Source organism: Limulus polyphemus, unplaced genomic scaffold (genome assembly GCF_000517525.1).
Source record: "Limulus polyphemus unplaced genomic scaffold, Limulus_polyphemus-2.1.2 Scaffold2295, whole genome shotgun sequence".
Lineage (NCBI taxonomy): Eukaryota > Metazoa > Arthropoda > Merostomata > Xiphosura > Limulidae > Limulus > Limulus polyphemus.
The window spans coordinates 188,113-197,905 of NW_013667905.1; positions in this window are offsets into that span (position 1 = coordinate 188,113).

A 9,793-nucleotide genomic window follows, 5' to 3' on the forward strand; every position below is an offset into this window, starting at 1 on the left:
TCCTACCTGTGTAAAAGACAGTAAATCGTCCTTTAATGTATTTAATTCACTTTGAAATTTACTAATATTTTCCAATTGTATAAGCTGACTTTCTCTCAACTGTTGGAGACTTTCTTCTTGTTTATTTTCTTTCTCCTCCAACCACTGCTGTAGTCTATCTTCTTGTTCATTTTTATTCTCCTCCAACCACTGCTGTAGTCTCTCTTCTTGTTTATTTTCTCGTTCTTCTTGTTTCTTTTTCCTCCAACAACTGCTGTAACCTCTCTTCTTGTTTCTTTTCTCGTTCTTCTTGTTTCTTTTGCTGTTCTTGTATTGCTGCCATCAAATCTGCTAAGTAGTAGTTTGATTTGCCACTTCTCGTTTTCATCTTCTTTTTTTTTATTTTCCATCCCACTTCTGACACCAATTTGTTACATATCTGCTTGTTTGTTGATTTCTGGTAGAAATTCTTTCCGAAGAACTTCAGCGATACAAGTCCTGTCTTGATTGAAACTAGTTTGTTCTTTCTTGCACAGAATTTCCACAGTCACTTTAACTTAACTACCTTTATAAACACATGCTATAATTCACAGCGATTCACACATTTTATTTACGGTGCCTACTGTTCGCTTGACTCTATTATCTATATCTCCGATCTATCTATCTCTGACTTTATTTGCCAGTCTTATATACTAAAAAAGAGGGTGTCTGGCAAACACTCGGACATTCGCGAGATTCCTCGATAAGTCATGATCATTCAAGAAACTCCAGTGCGCATGCTCTCAGCGTCACGTGACTTCTTCTGTTGTAACAATACATTCAGATCATTAAGATATATTCAGATTGGGGATTTAGAATTTCCGGGACCAGAAATTGTACTTAATGATACTGGAAAACAAAGGAATATAGATCGACTTGGAACACCAGGACCACCCAGAAAGAGAACTGCAACATATTGTACCTCAACATGTCGTGGTAAGCAGAATGCAGTGTTTTGGAACAGGTGCTATGCACACAAAGGTCTATGACAAATACTGTACACATGTCGTAAGCAATAGTACACAATATAAACAAGAAGGATCTTCCTTTGGAAACGAATCTAAGAGGCTCTTTTCACTAATATAAGGCTTTCAGTCATAAATTCTGTTCAATCATCACATACCTCAATCATCTGAAGAACATAATGGGTTTTCATGCTATTATATACAAAGACATACAGTTCAAGTTGCAGGACACACTTGTAGCTTTCTGTGCTATTGGACTGTATGAGCACTGAGAAAACTGTCATCCTTGTTCACTATATGGTTATTGAAAGTAACAGGTAGATAGATGTGCTTTGGGCATGATGGCCTTACAATGGAGCTTTTTACAATGGAAATTATGCTTTAAGGTTATTGTTAAGATGCAGTTTACTAGATAGGTCATGACTAGACGTGGTGAGGCTCCAAAATTGTTTTAATATAACATAATCTTCCTCTGTGGTAGGCTAAAGTACAAATCAAAATGACTGATTTGAGTATTGTGTGTGTATTGTTGCTGATTTGTAACCATGAAAAAAGGCTATTCAGCTTCATGCTGGAATGGCCATCATCTGAATGAACATGACTGAAGTGACAAAAGTTGTTGCATGTCTAGTATTGTTTCAGCTACATCCCATCCAAAGATGTGTGTACAGCTAGAAAAGCACATGAAGTTATTGATTGAGGATTGTACAAAAATTTGAACTCAGAATAGTGGGAAGTGTTCAGTTGGTTGTTGGTAGAATTTGCCAATATATTTCTAAGTTTATACACCTGACTGGATATAGCAACAGTTACTCGTCATCCCCTAGATATAAGTAATGCACCTCCAATAAAACAACTGATGTGCAGATTTACTTGCAGCACCAGGAAAGTTGTCACTGTTGAAATACAATGGATGGTGAGGGGTGAAATGATTCAACCTTCAAAGTGTTTGGTCATCTTAAGTAATGATTATGGGGAGGAGGAAGGATACCAAGGCATTTATTAGATTTACATGACTGTTTCATTGTTTAATGAGAGTTTTATGATTTAGATAGTTTATGCAGCCCAAGTGTTAAATTTAGTTATTTTTATAAGTGATTGTTTATCTAACTGTTTACGAATCATATGTTGTGTATTCAATAGTTATGAATTGGTGATTGTTCTATTATTGCATCATGTTACTATGACCTTCACCCCCCCCCAGTGGCACAGCGGTATGTCTGTGGACTTACAATGCTAGAATCCGGGTTTCGATACCTGTGGTGGGCAGAGCACAGATAGCCCATTGTATAGCTTTGTGCTTAATTACAAACAAACAAACTAGAACCTTCTGAGTTTGTCTCTTTGTTTCAATTAAGTACTATTGCATCATAATATCTAGTCGTGTGTGGAATGTTCTAGACCTCTGTCGTGGTATAAATACACGTCGAAAAGGTAGTTCGAAAGTTAGATCTAGACTGCATGATTGTAAGTTTAACGATAAAGAGTATATAGTGGCGATTTTTTTAAGTGAAATTATTACAGACTGTATTGTAACAGCATAACAGAAAATAATAATTCGTCTTGTCAGTTGTGTTCTAAAGTAATTGAACCAGCCTGTGTGGACTTTAATGAATAAAGACAACTATTAAAAGCTCTGGATACAACTGTGGTAACCAACAGTTATAGTGGGGATTTTACAGGCTGTATTGTAATAACAAGGCAGGAAGAATAATTTGTTTTGTCATATTGTGTTCTTAATTATGTAAACCAGCCTGTGTGGACTTTTACAAAAAAAAAAAAAAAGAAGAGACAACTGTTAAAGCTCTGGATACAACTGTAATAACATTTGACTTCTTTTAATATATTATTTTAAAATATGTGGACTGTGTGCTGTTAGTTTATTGTTGAAATATATTGCTAACAAGTCACAGACACCTGCTATAAAAAATCCAGCCCATACATAAAAACTGACAGTGGTGAGACAGCAAGGATCTGCAGTGGTAAACAGTGGTAGAAGTTTATATAAGCAACAGCAGCAAATAATTCTATATACACATGACTGCAGTGGCGTCGAAAATACTGTAGAAGTCACAATCATGCTATATAACCATGTTGACTGACTTTGATAAATGGATAGAAAGGAGTGAGCGACTTGGGCTCAAAGATGGTAATTTGCGAAAATTTGTTTCACAATAACAAGACCTAGAGAGACAAGTGCGTCAACAGAGAAGAGAGGAAGAATAAGAGAAAGAAGAAAATGAGAGAGAGGAAAGACTGGAGATAGAGAGAATAAGAGCACAAATTGAGAAAGAAGAAAATGAGAGACTGAAAATAGAGATAATAAAAACACAAATTTGGAAAGATGAAAAGAAGAGAGATGATTTCCTGGAGAGGTGTGAAAGATTCGCCCAAAGTCAGAACTGGAACAAAGGCGACTGGGTAGTTTGTCTCAACCTCTTTTTCACAAGAAAAAGCCTACAAGTATATACAGGCGTGAAGTCAGAAGATGCCATGGACTATGATAAGTTAAAAGTAGCCTTACTGAAACACTATGGACTTACTGAGGAAGGAGGTTTTTTTTGGAAGTTCTGAGAAGTCAAACCTGACACTGTATTTTAGTTTGTGGTATGTCTATGGCGATACTTCACAAGATGGACTAACAAGGCAAATGTGAAGATAGTTTTGAAGTATTTGCAGATCTACTAATGTATAAACAGTTAATAATAACATGCTTAATTGACATGTCACTGTTCCTAAAAGAGAGAGCACCAAAAGACATAGATGAGATTATCAATCTGGTAGAATAGTATATGGAAGCCCAAGAATAACCAGTCATAGTTGAAACCAGGGGTGGTTGACCAGAAGCACAATGCCACCAAAGGTGACAAGAAGTTGACAAATAAAAGAGAGAAGAGATGCTATACTTGTTATAAAATGGGGCACATTGCGAATGAGTGAAGTCTGTCACCAACAAGAAACAGCAGAAATCTAAACATAAAGCAGCTGGAGCTGTCCATAAAGATGATGCTGGCAAGAAATAAGAAAAGACTGACTGTCACCATGGCTGCTGCTGCCAGAAGACAATTCATCAGATTCACCACAAGTAGGAAATGATTAATCAGTGCATGATTGATGGTCAGCTCAAGTTATCAAATGGGTAAACAGTGCCAGTGGTGATCGGAGCATGTGACAAACTTCAAGGGGTGCCAACAAACCACAACATGCCAGTAGGTGAAGGCTATGTTAAGGACAAGAAAGTAAAAGTCCTACAAGACACTGGGTGCAGCAGTGAGAACTAGTCAAGTATCTGACAATCAGATGGAGGCAAGGTACATCACTATGTGGTGATTGATGGGACAGGGAGAAAATTTCCATAACAAGAATAAAGGTGGACACTCCATACTATGTAGAAGACATTGAGGCAATGTGTATGAAGGCACCCTTCTACAATTTGGTGATTGGCAATATACCAGGCAGTAGATGCTTGGAGGAACCAGACAGAAAGGAAACTAATGCAGTAACCACAATAGCCCAATTAAAGAAAAGCAAGCAAGACATCAACCTCCTGCAAGTCTCGAAAGGTGACATTCCGAATGTAGGTCTATGGGAACTGAAGGAAGCAGAAAAGAAAGACCCTTCACTGCAGAAACTCTGGGACAGTGCATAGGAGAAAGTTTGGCACAAGAAAAAAGTGAGGAATAGACTTACAGAATAGAGGGCCAGAATGGAGTTCTCTACCGAATCTATCAATGCAGTTCTACTGGGGAAGTTAAACAGATCATAGTACCAACAGAATTCTAAACTCAAGTGATGAAGTTGGCTCACAAGTCGACTGTGGGAGGACACCTAGAAGCAAAGAAGATGGCAGACAGAATCACCAGCAATTTTCATTGGCCAGGGGTCATAGGAGATGTGACCAGATTATGCTGGTCAAGTGACATCTGCTAAAGGACTATGCCTAGAGAGAAGGTAGCCAAGATACCACTGGGTGAGATGCGTCTCATAGAAGAGCCATTCAAAAGGATAGCTGTGGACTTGATTAGACCACTAACACCTGTATCTGACATGGGCAACCGATACATGCTGAAAGTAGTCAACTATATGATACATTACTTAGAAGCCAAAGATAGAGATGGGGAGAGTAGCAGAAGCCCTCCTAGGAGTGTTCTGCAGAGTATGCTTTCCAAAAGAAGTCTTGAATGACAGAGGGACCCAGTTTACCTCAGAACTAATGCAAGAGGTGTGCAGACTCATCATCAGTAGGCAGCTCTTTACCACCTCATACAACCCCAGATGTAATGGACTTTGTGAGGGAGTCAACAGAGTCTTAAAGAGCATTCTGAAGAAAATGTGTCAGAAGACACCACATGACTGGGACTGATCCCTGCAGGCACCATTATTTGCGTACCAAGGAGTCCCATAAGTGAGTACAGGATTTTAACCTTTCGAGTTACTGTATGGAAGAACAGTACAAAGTCTGATGCAGATATTGAAAGAACAGTGGATAAGAGAGGAAGAGTCCGAAGTGAGGAACATGTACCAGTTCATGTTAGACCTCAGAAACTGACTGGAGGAGATCTCTTAACTCGCTCAATAAAGCTTGTATGCAGCTCAAAGCAGTCAGAGGTACTTCTATGACAAGAAGGCCAAGGATCAACATTTCAGGGTCGGACAGAAGTACTGCTATCCAGAGACAACAACAAACGCATCCTTCAGTGAAAAGGGCCTTTTTGTAGTGCAGAAAGTAGTCAACAGAATGGATTATAAGGTAAAACTGGACGGGAAAACCAAGATCTACCATGCCAGTCTATTGAAGAGGTACTTCTAGAAAGAAGAAAAGGGATGCAGCTATAGAGGCACAGATGAAAATTGCAGGTGGATGGAGATGAAACATAAAAATACTTCAACATTAATGAAGAATTGACTGGCAAGCAGAAGAAAAAGCTATATAATCTATTGTGTCAGTATGCAGATATATTCACAGATAGACCTAGTGGAACACGAGATCGAGACTACGACCAGAAATCCAGTTAAGGTGAAGCCCTAACAGATGCCCTATGTGATGAGAGACCTGATAAAGCAAGAAGTCGATGTAATGTTAGAAACCACAATTCAGCCTACTGTTCATCAGTGGTAATTGTGAAGAAGAAGGATGGCTCAAACCACCTCTGCAGAGATTTCTGGAAGCTGAACCTCATAATGAAGTTAGACTTTGAACCTACGGGCAACCAAGAGGCTATCGTGGTGAAACTACACGTGACTAAGCTATTTACCATGATTGACCCCAGTAAAGGTTATTGGTAGGTCCCAATGGACACAGAATCTAATGACAAGACAGGCTTTATGAAACCAGACAGAAGCTACCTGTTCAAGAAGATGCCATTTGGATTATTCAACAGTGACATTCCAATTCATGATGAGGAAGATGTTGAACAAAACCACCAAGATCAAACATTATTTGAATGACATTGAGACCCACACAGCCATATGGGAAGACTACCTGAAGAAAGCCAGAGATCGTTTTAGGCGAGTGAGGGCAGGAGGTCTGACCATCAGACCATCTAAGTGCTGCATCAGTTATTTTATTCTGGACTTTGTTGGACACGAGGTGGGCAACTGACAGATAGCCATGGAAGAAGAGAAGCTAACCCACATACAAGATGCACTAACACTGACGACCAAGCAGCAAGTCAGATCCTTCCTGAGGTTAGCAGGATTCTACAGGAATTTCATCCCAAACTATGCTAAATTCACAAGGTGAAGTAGAAACACCCACAGCAGACGGCATTCCAGAAGTTAAAGCACATGTTAGGAAGTTTGCTAATTCTTATACTGACAGATTTCATTGCCCAATGTTTACATGTTGTTGACCCCTTTATTTTTTTTCTTTTGATTTATCGTTTATTGGTATAAACCACTTTTAAGTTGTTTTATAACAAATCATATGTGTCAGGGGCAAGCCAATGGCTCAAAGTTCCGACTATGATTGCATAGAATAAAATGTTTTGGAAGCACTGGTGTAGGATAACAAAAGAGAACTAAATGGTGAGGTGTGAGCTAATGAAGGCCATTAGTAATCTAGCTTGAGTGAAAAGATTCTTCCCAAAGGTGTCAACAGAATGAAGTAAGTCATTGGTGGTCTTGAAAGATATCCTCTTCATTGTAAAATAAAGGTAGGTCAAAATCTGTAACAAATTAAAAAACGTAATATATATATATATATATATATACCGAAAGAGAGATTGAGCACTTTATATCAAAACTACTTTGAAGTTTCAGCATTTTGTTATAGTCGATGTTCCTACATCCTAAAAATGGCCACACAGTCATGTCCAAAGCAGCTCATCCTTTTTGCATACTTTCCATAATTCATCTAGTGTATGAAGGTAAAGTTTTCCCAATTCCTCTCCAAACATGTAAAATACATAGGCACTGTGTCCAGCAATTAGTATGTGTTCATATGGAATATCATGAATAACCAATTCGTGATACAGCTGCTTGAGATATGGGATGGTTGAATGGGCATGTCATTGAAGCAACTTGTGTACACACAGCATTTGTTACTCTTCTAGATGAAGATACTTCTTAATTCTGTTGCATGCTGATGGATGGGATAAATGGACAGTTTCTGGATCCTACTCATTACAAGACACCACTTTGCTTATCGCGACAAAGTTACGACTTGTCGCAAATCTTTTTCTGGGTAGTCCTGGTGTCCCAAAATGATCCAAATAATTCCTTATGAAAAAATATTTATGACTAGAATGTATGAATATTTTGTGTTGAAAAGAGCTGTTATATACTTTTCCCAAAATATGATAAATTTTTGGTGGCATCACACCACATACAAAACACCAAACTATGTCAAAATGTTGTTCTGATAAATGCTGTTTTATCGTGACCTTATATCGGTTTTGGTTGTTACGTGACTTGTTAGTTTGTATACTTAAAATCTTTAAACGTTTGCTATTTTAAACGTACAAACATGTAAACCCAAAAGTATAGTGTCTCAGTGGTAAGTTTGAGGAATTATAAATATAAAATTGGGAATTTGGTCGCTGCAGTGGCTACATTATAGATAGTCCATTGTGTAACTTTGCATTTGAACAGAACAAACGGCTATAGCTTCTTTATATATGAGATTTAAATTGAAAATGTTTCAAGTTAAGAAAGTAAAATTTAAAAGTGAGTTTATATTTTGTGTGAGTTTATACATATATCAACTTTCAAAAGTGGAAGTTTTAAGTATATAAAGTGGCAAAGTATGTTTGTCTGTTTGTAATGTAAATGTTCCAACTTCCCGACCTTCAATCATCACGAAACTTGCAGGAGTTTTGGGTTTGCTTCAGAGGGATTCTAAAATTCCTTACTATATATATATATATATATTTTCCTTTTTATGAGCATTTCAACTTACCATTAATACTGCTTTAGTGCCTATTTTTAAATTTTGTATCAATTATTTTTTTTCAGGAAATTGAAAACATGTCAGAATAAAATATAATATAAAAAATGTAAGATGTAAAAGTGTATATTATAGTTGTTGGAACATTGCATTCAACTCAAAAGTGAAACTGTGTCAACGCATCTTTCACAGCCAACAAAATTGTTTTCTACCACTGTGGGTACTTTCGCTAGTAAACTAAAGTGTGAGAATCTTTATATTTAACATGTATAGGCAAGTAAAGGTTTTGAAGCTGAATTTATGTGCTTTACAATCAACAAATAATAAATGTAAGATACAAATGAAAGCTTTTTGTGCACTTCAAAATATAAATCTATAGTGATTAAAAGTAAAGGTTTATACTTAAAATATAATGATGATTAAAGTTTGAAGAGTTGGAGAGGTTGTCATGTGTGCTTCCGTTTGTTTTAGCAGGAAAAGTAGAGGACAACACAGCCACCAATAAGCTTGTTGAGTGGATATTCAGGGGTTGGGAAGTCCTCAAATCCCTTGGGTACATGTTATACAGGCAAATATGGGCATAAGTATATATTAGGCCTTCAGAAATGTCGCTTGACCAGTACCTAATTTTTGGGTGTAATCACACGTTGTGACATATTTTAACCTACAAACTCAACTGAGCTTTTGACCAATGAAATTTGTCTGACATTACCTGGAAATCTGGACTTTTATACATTATCAAACTCTTGATTCATCTGACTATCTTGTTTCTGAACTAGTCAGCAGTTTTTCCATTTCTCGTTTCTGAGTGTTCTTGAAACCATTCTTGTTATTTTGTAGAATGCTGGAATAAGTGAAGATCAGGTTGAAGAGACATCAGTCAAAATTGTCCAGTTAATGGCTAGCCACTTCGTCACTCTATTAACAAGTATCAAGTGTTGGATATTGATCTTGAGGTTCAAGGACAGTAGCTAAGATGACACTTGAGAAGCAGAAGTTGTCTGTCACCAGAGGGCGCATTGCTAGGGCGAGAGGTAATGTTATATGATTACATCTTCATCACCAGAGGGCGCCTTTCAAGAGAAGGTGATATCATATGATTATGTCATTATCACCAGAGGGTGAATTATAAGGAGAGAAGTGACATCATATGATTATGCCATCAACATTACAGTTGCTCACTTATATTTGCTAATATTAGGTCGTCAAGAAATTAATGTCGCGTTTTGGAACACTTTCATTAACCACCCCCAAAAAACATCACGTTAGTGTAGCCTATATAATGTGTAAAGTTTATTATACTCTAATCCCTCACAGTGATGGCACACCACGAGCCACCACTTTTAAATAAAAGAAGGGAAACAATGCCTCTGTAGCCACAAAGAATATCAAAGAAGTTTATGGAAATGTTTTGATCATTTGT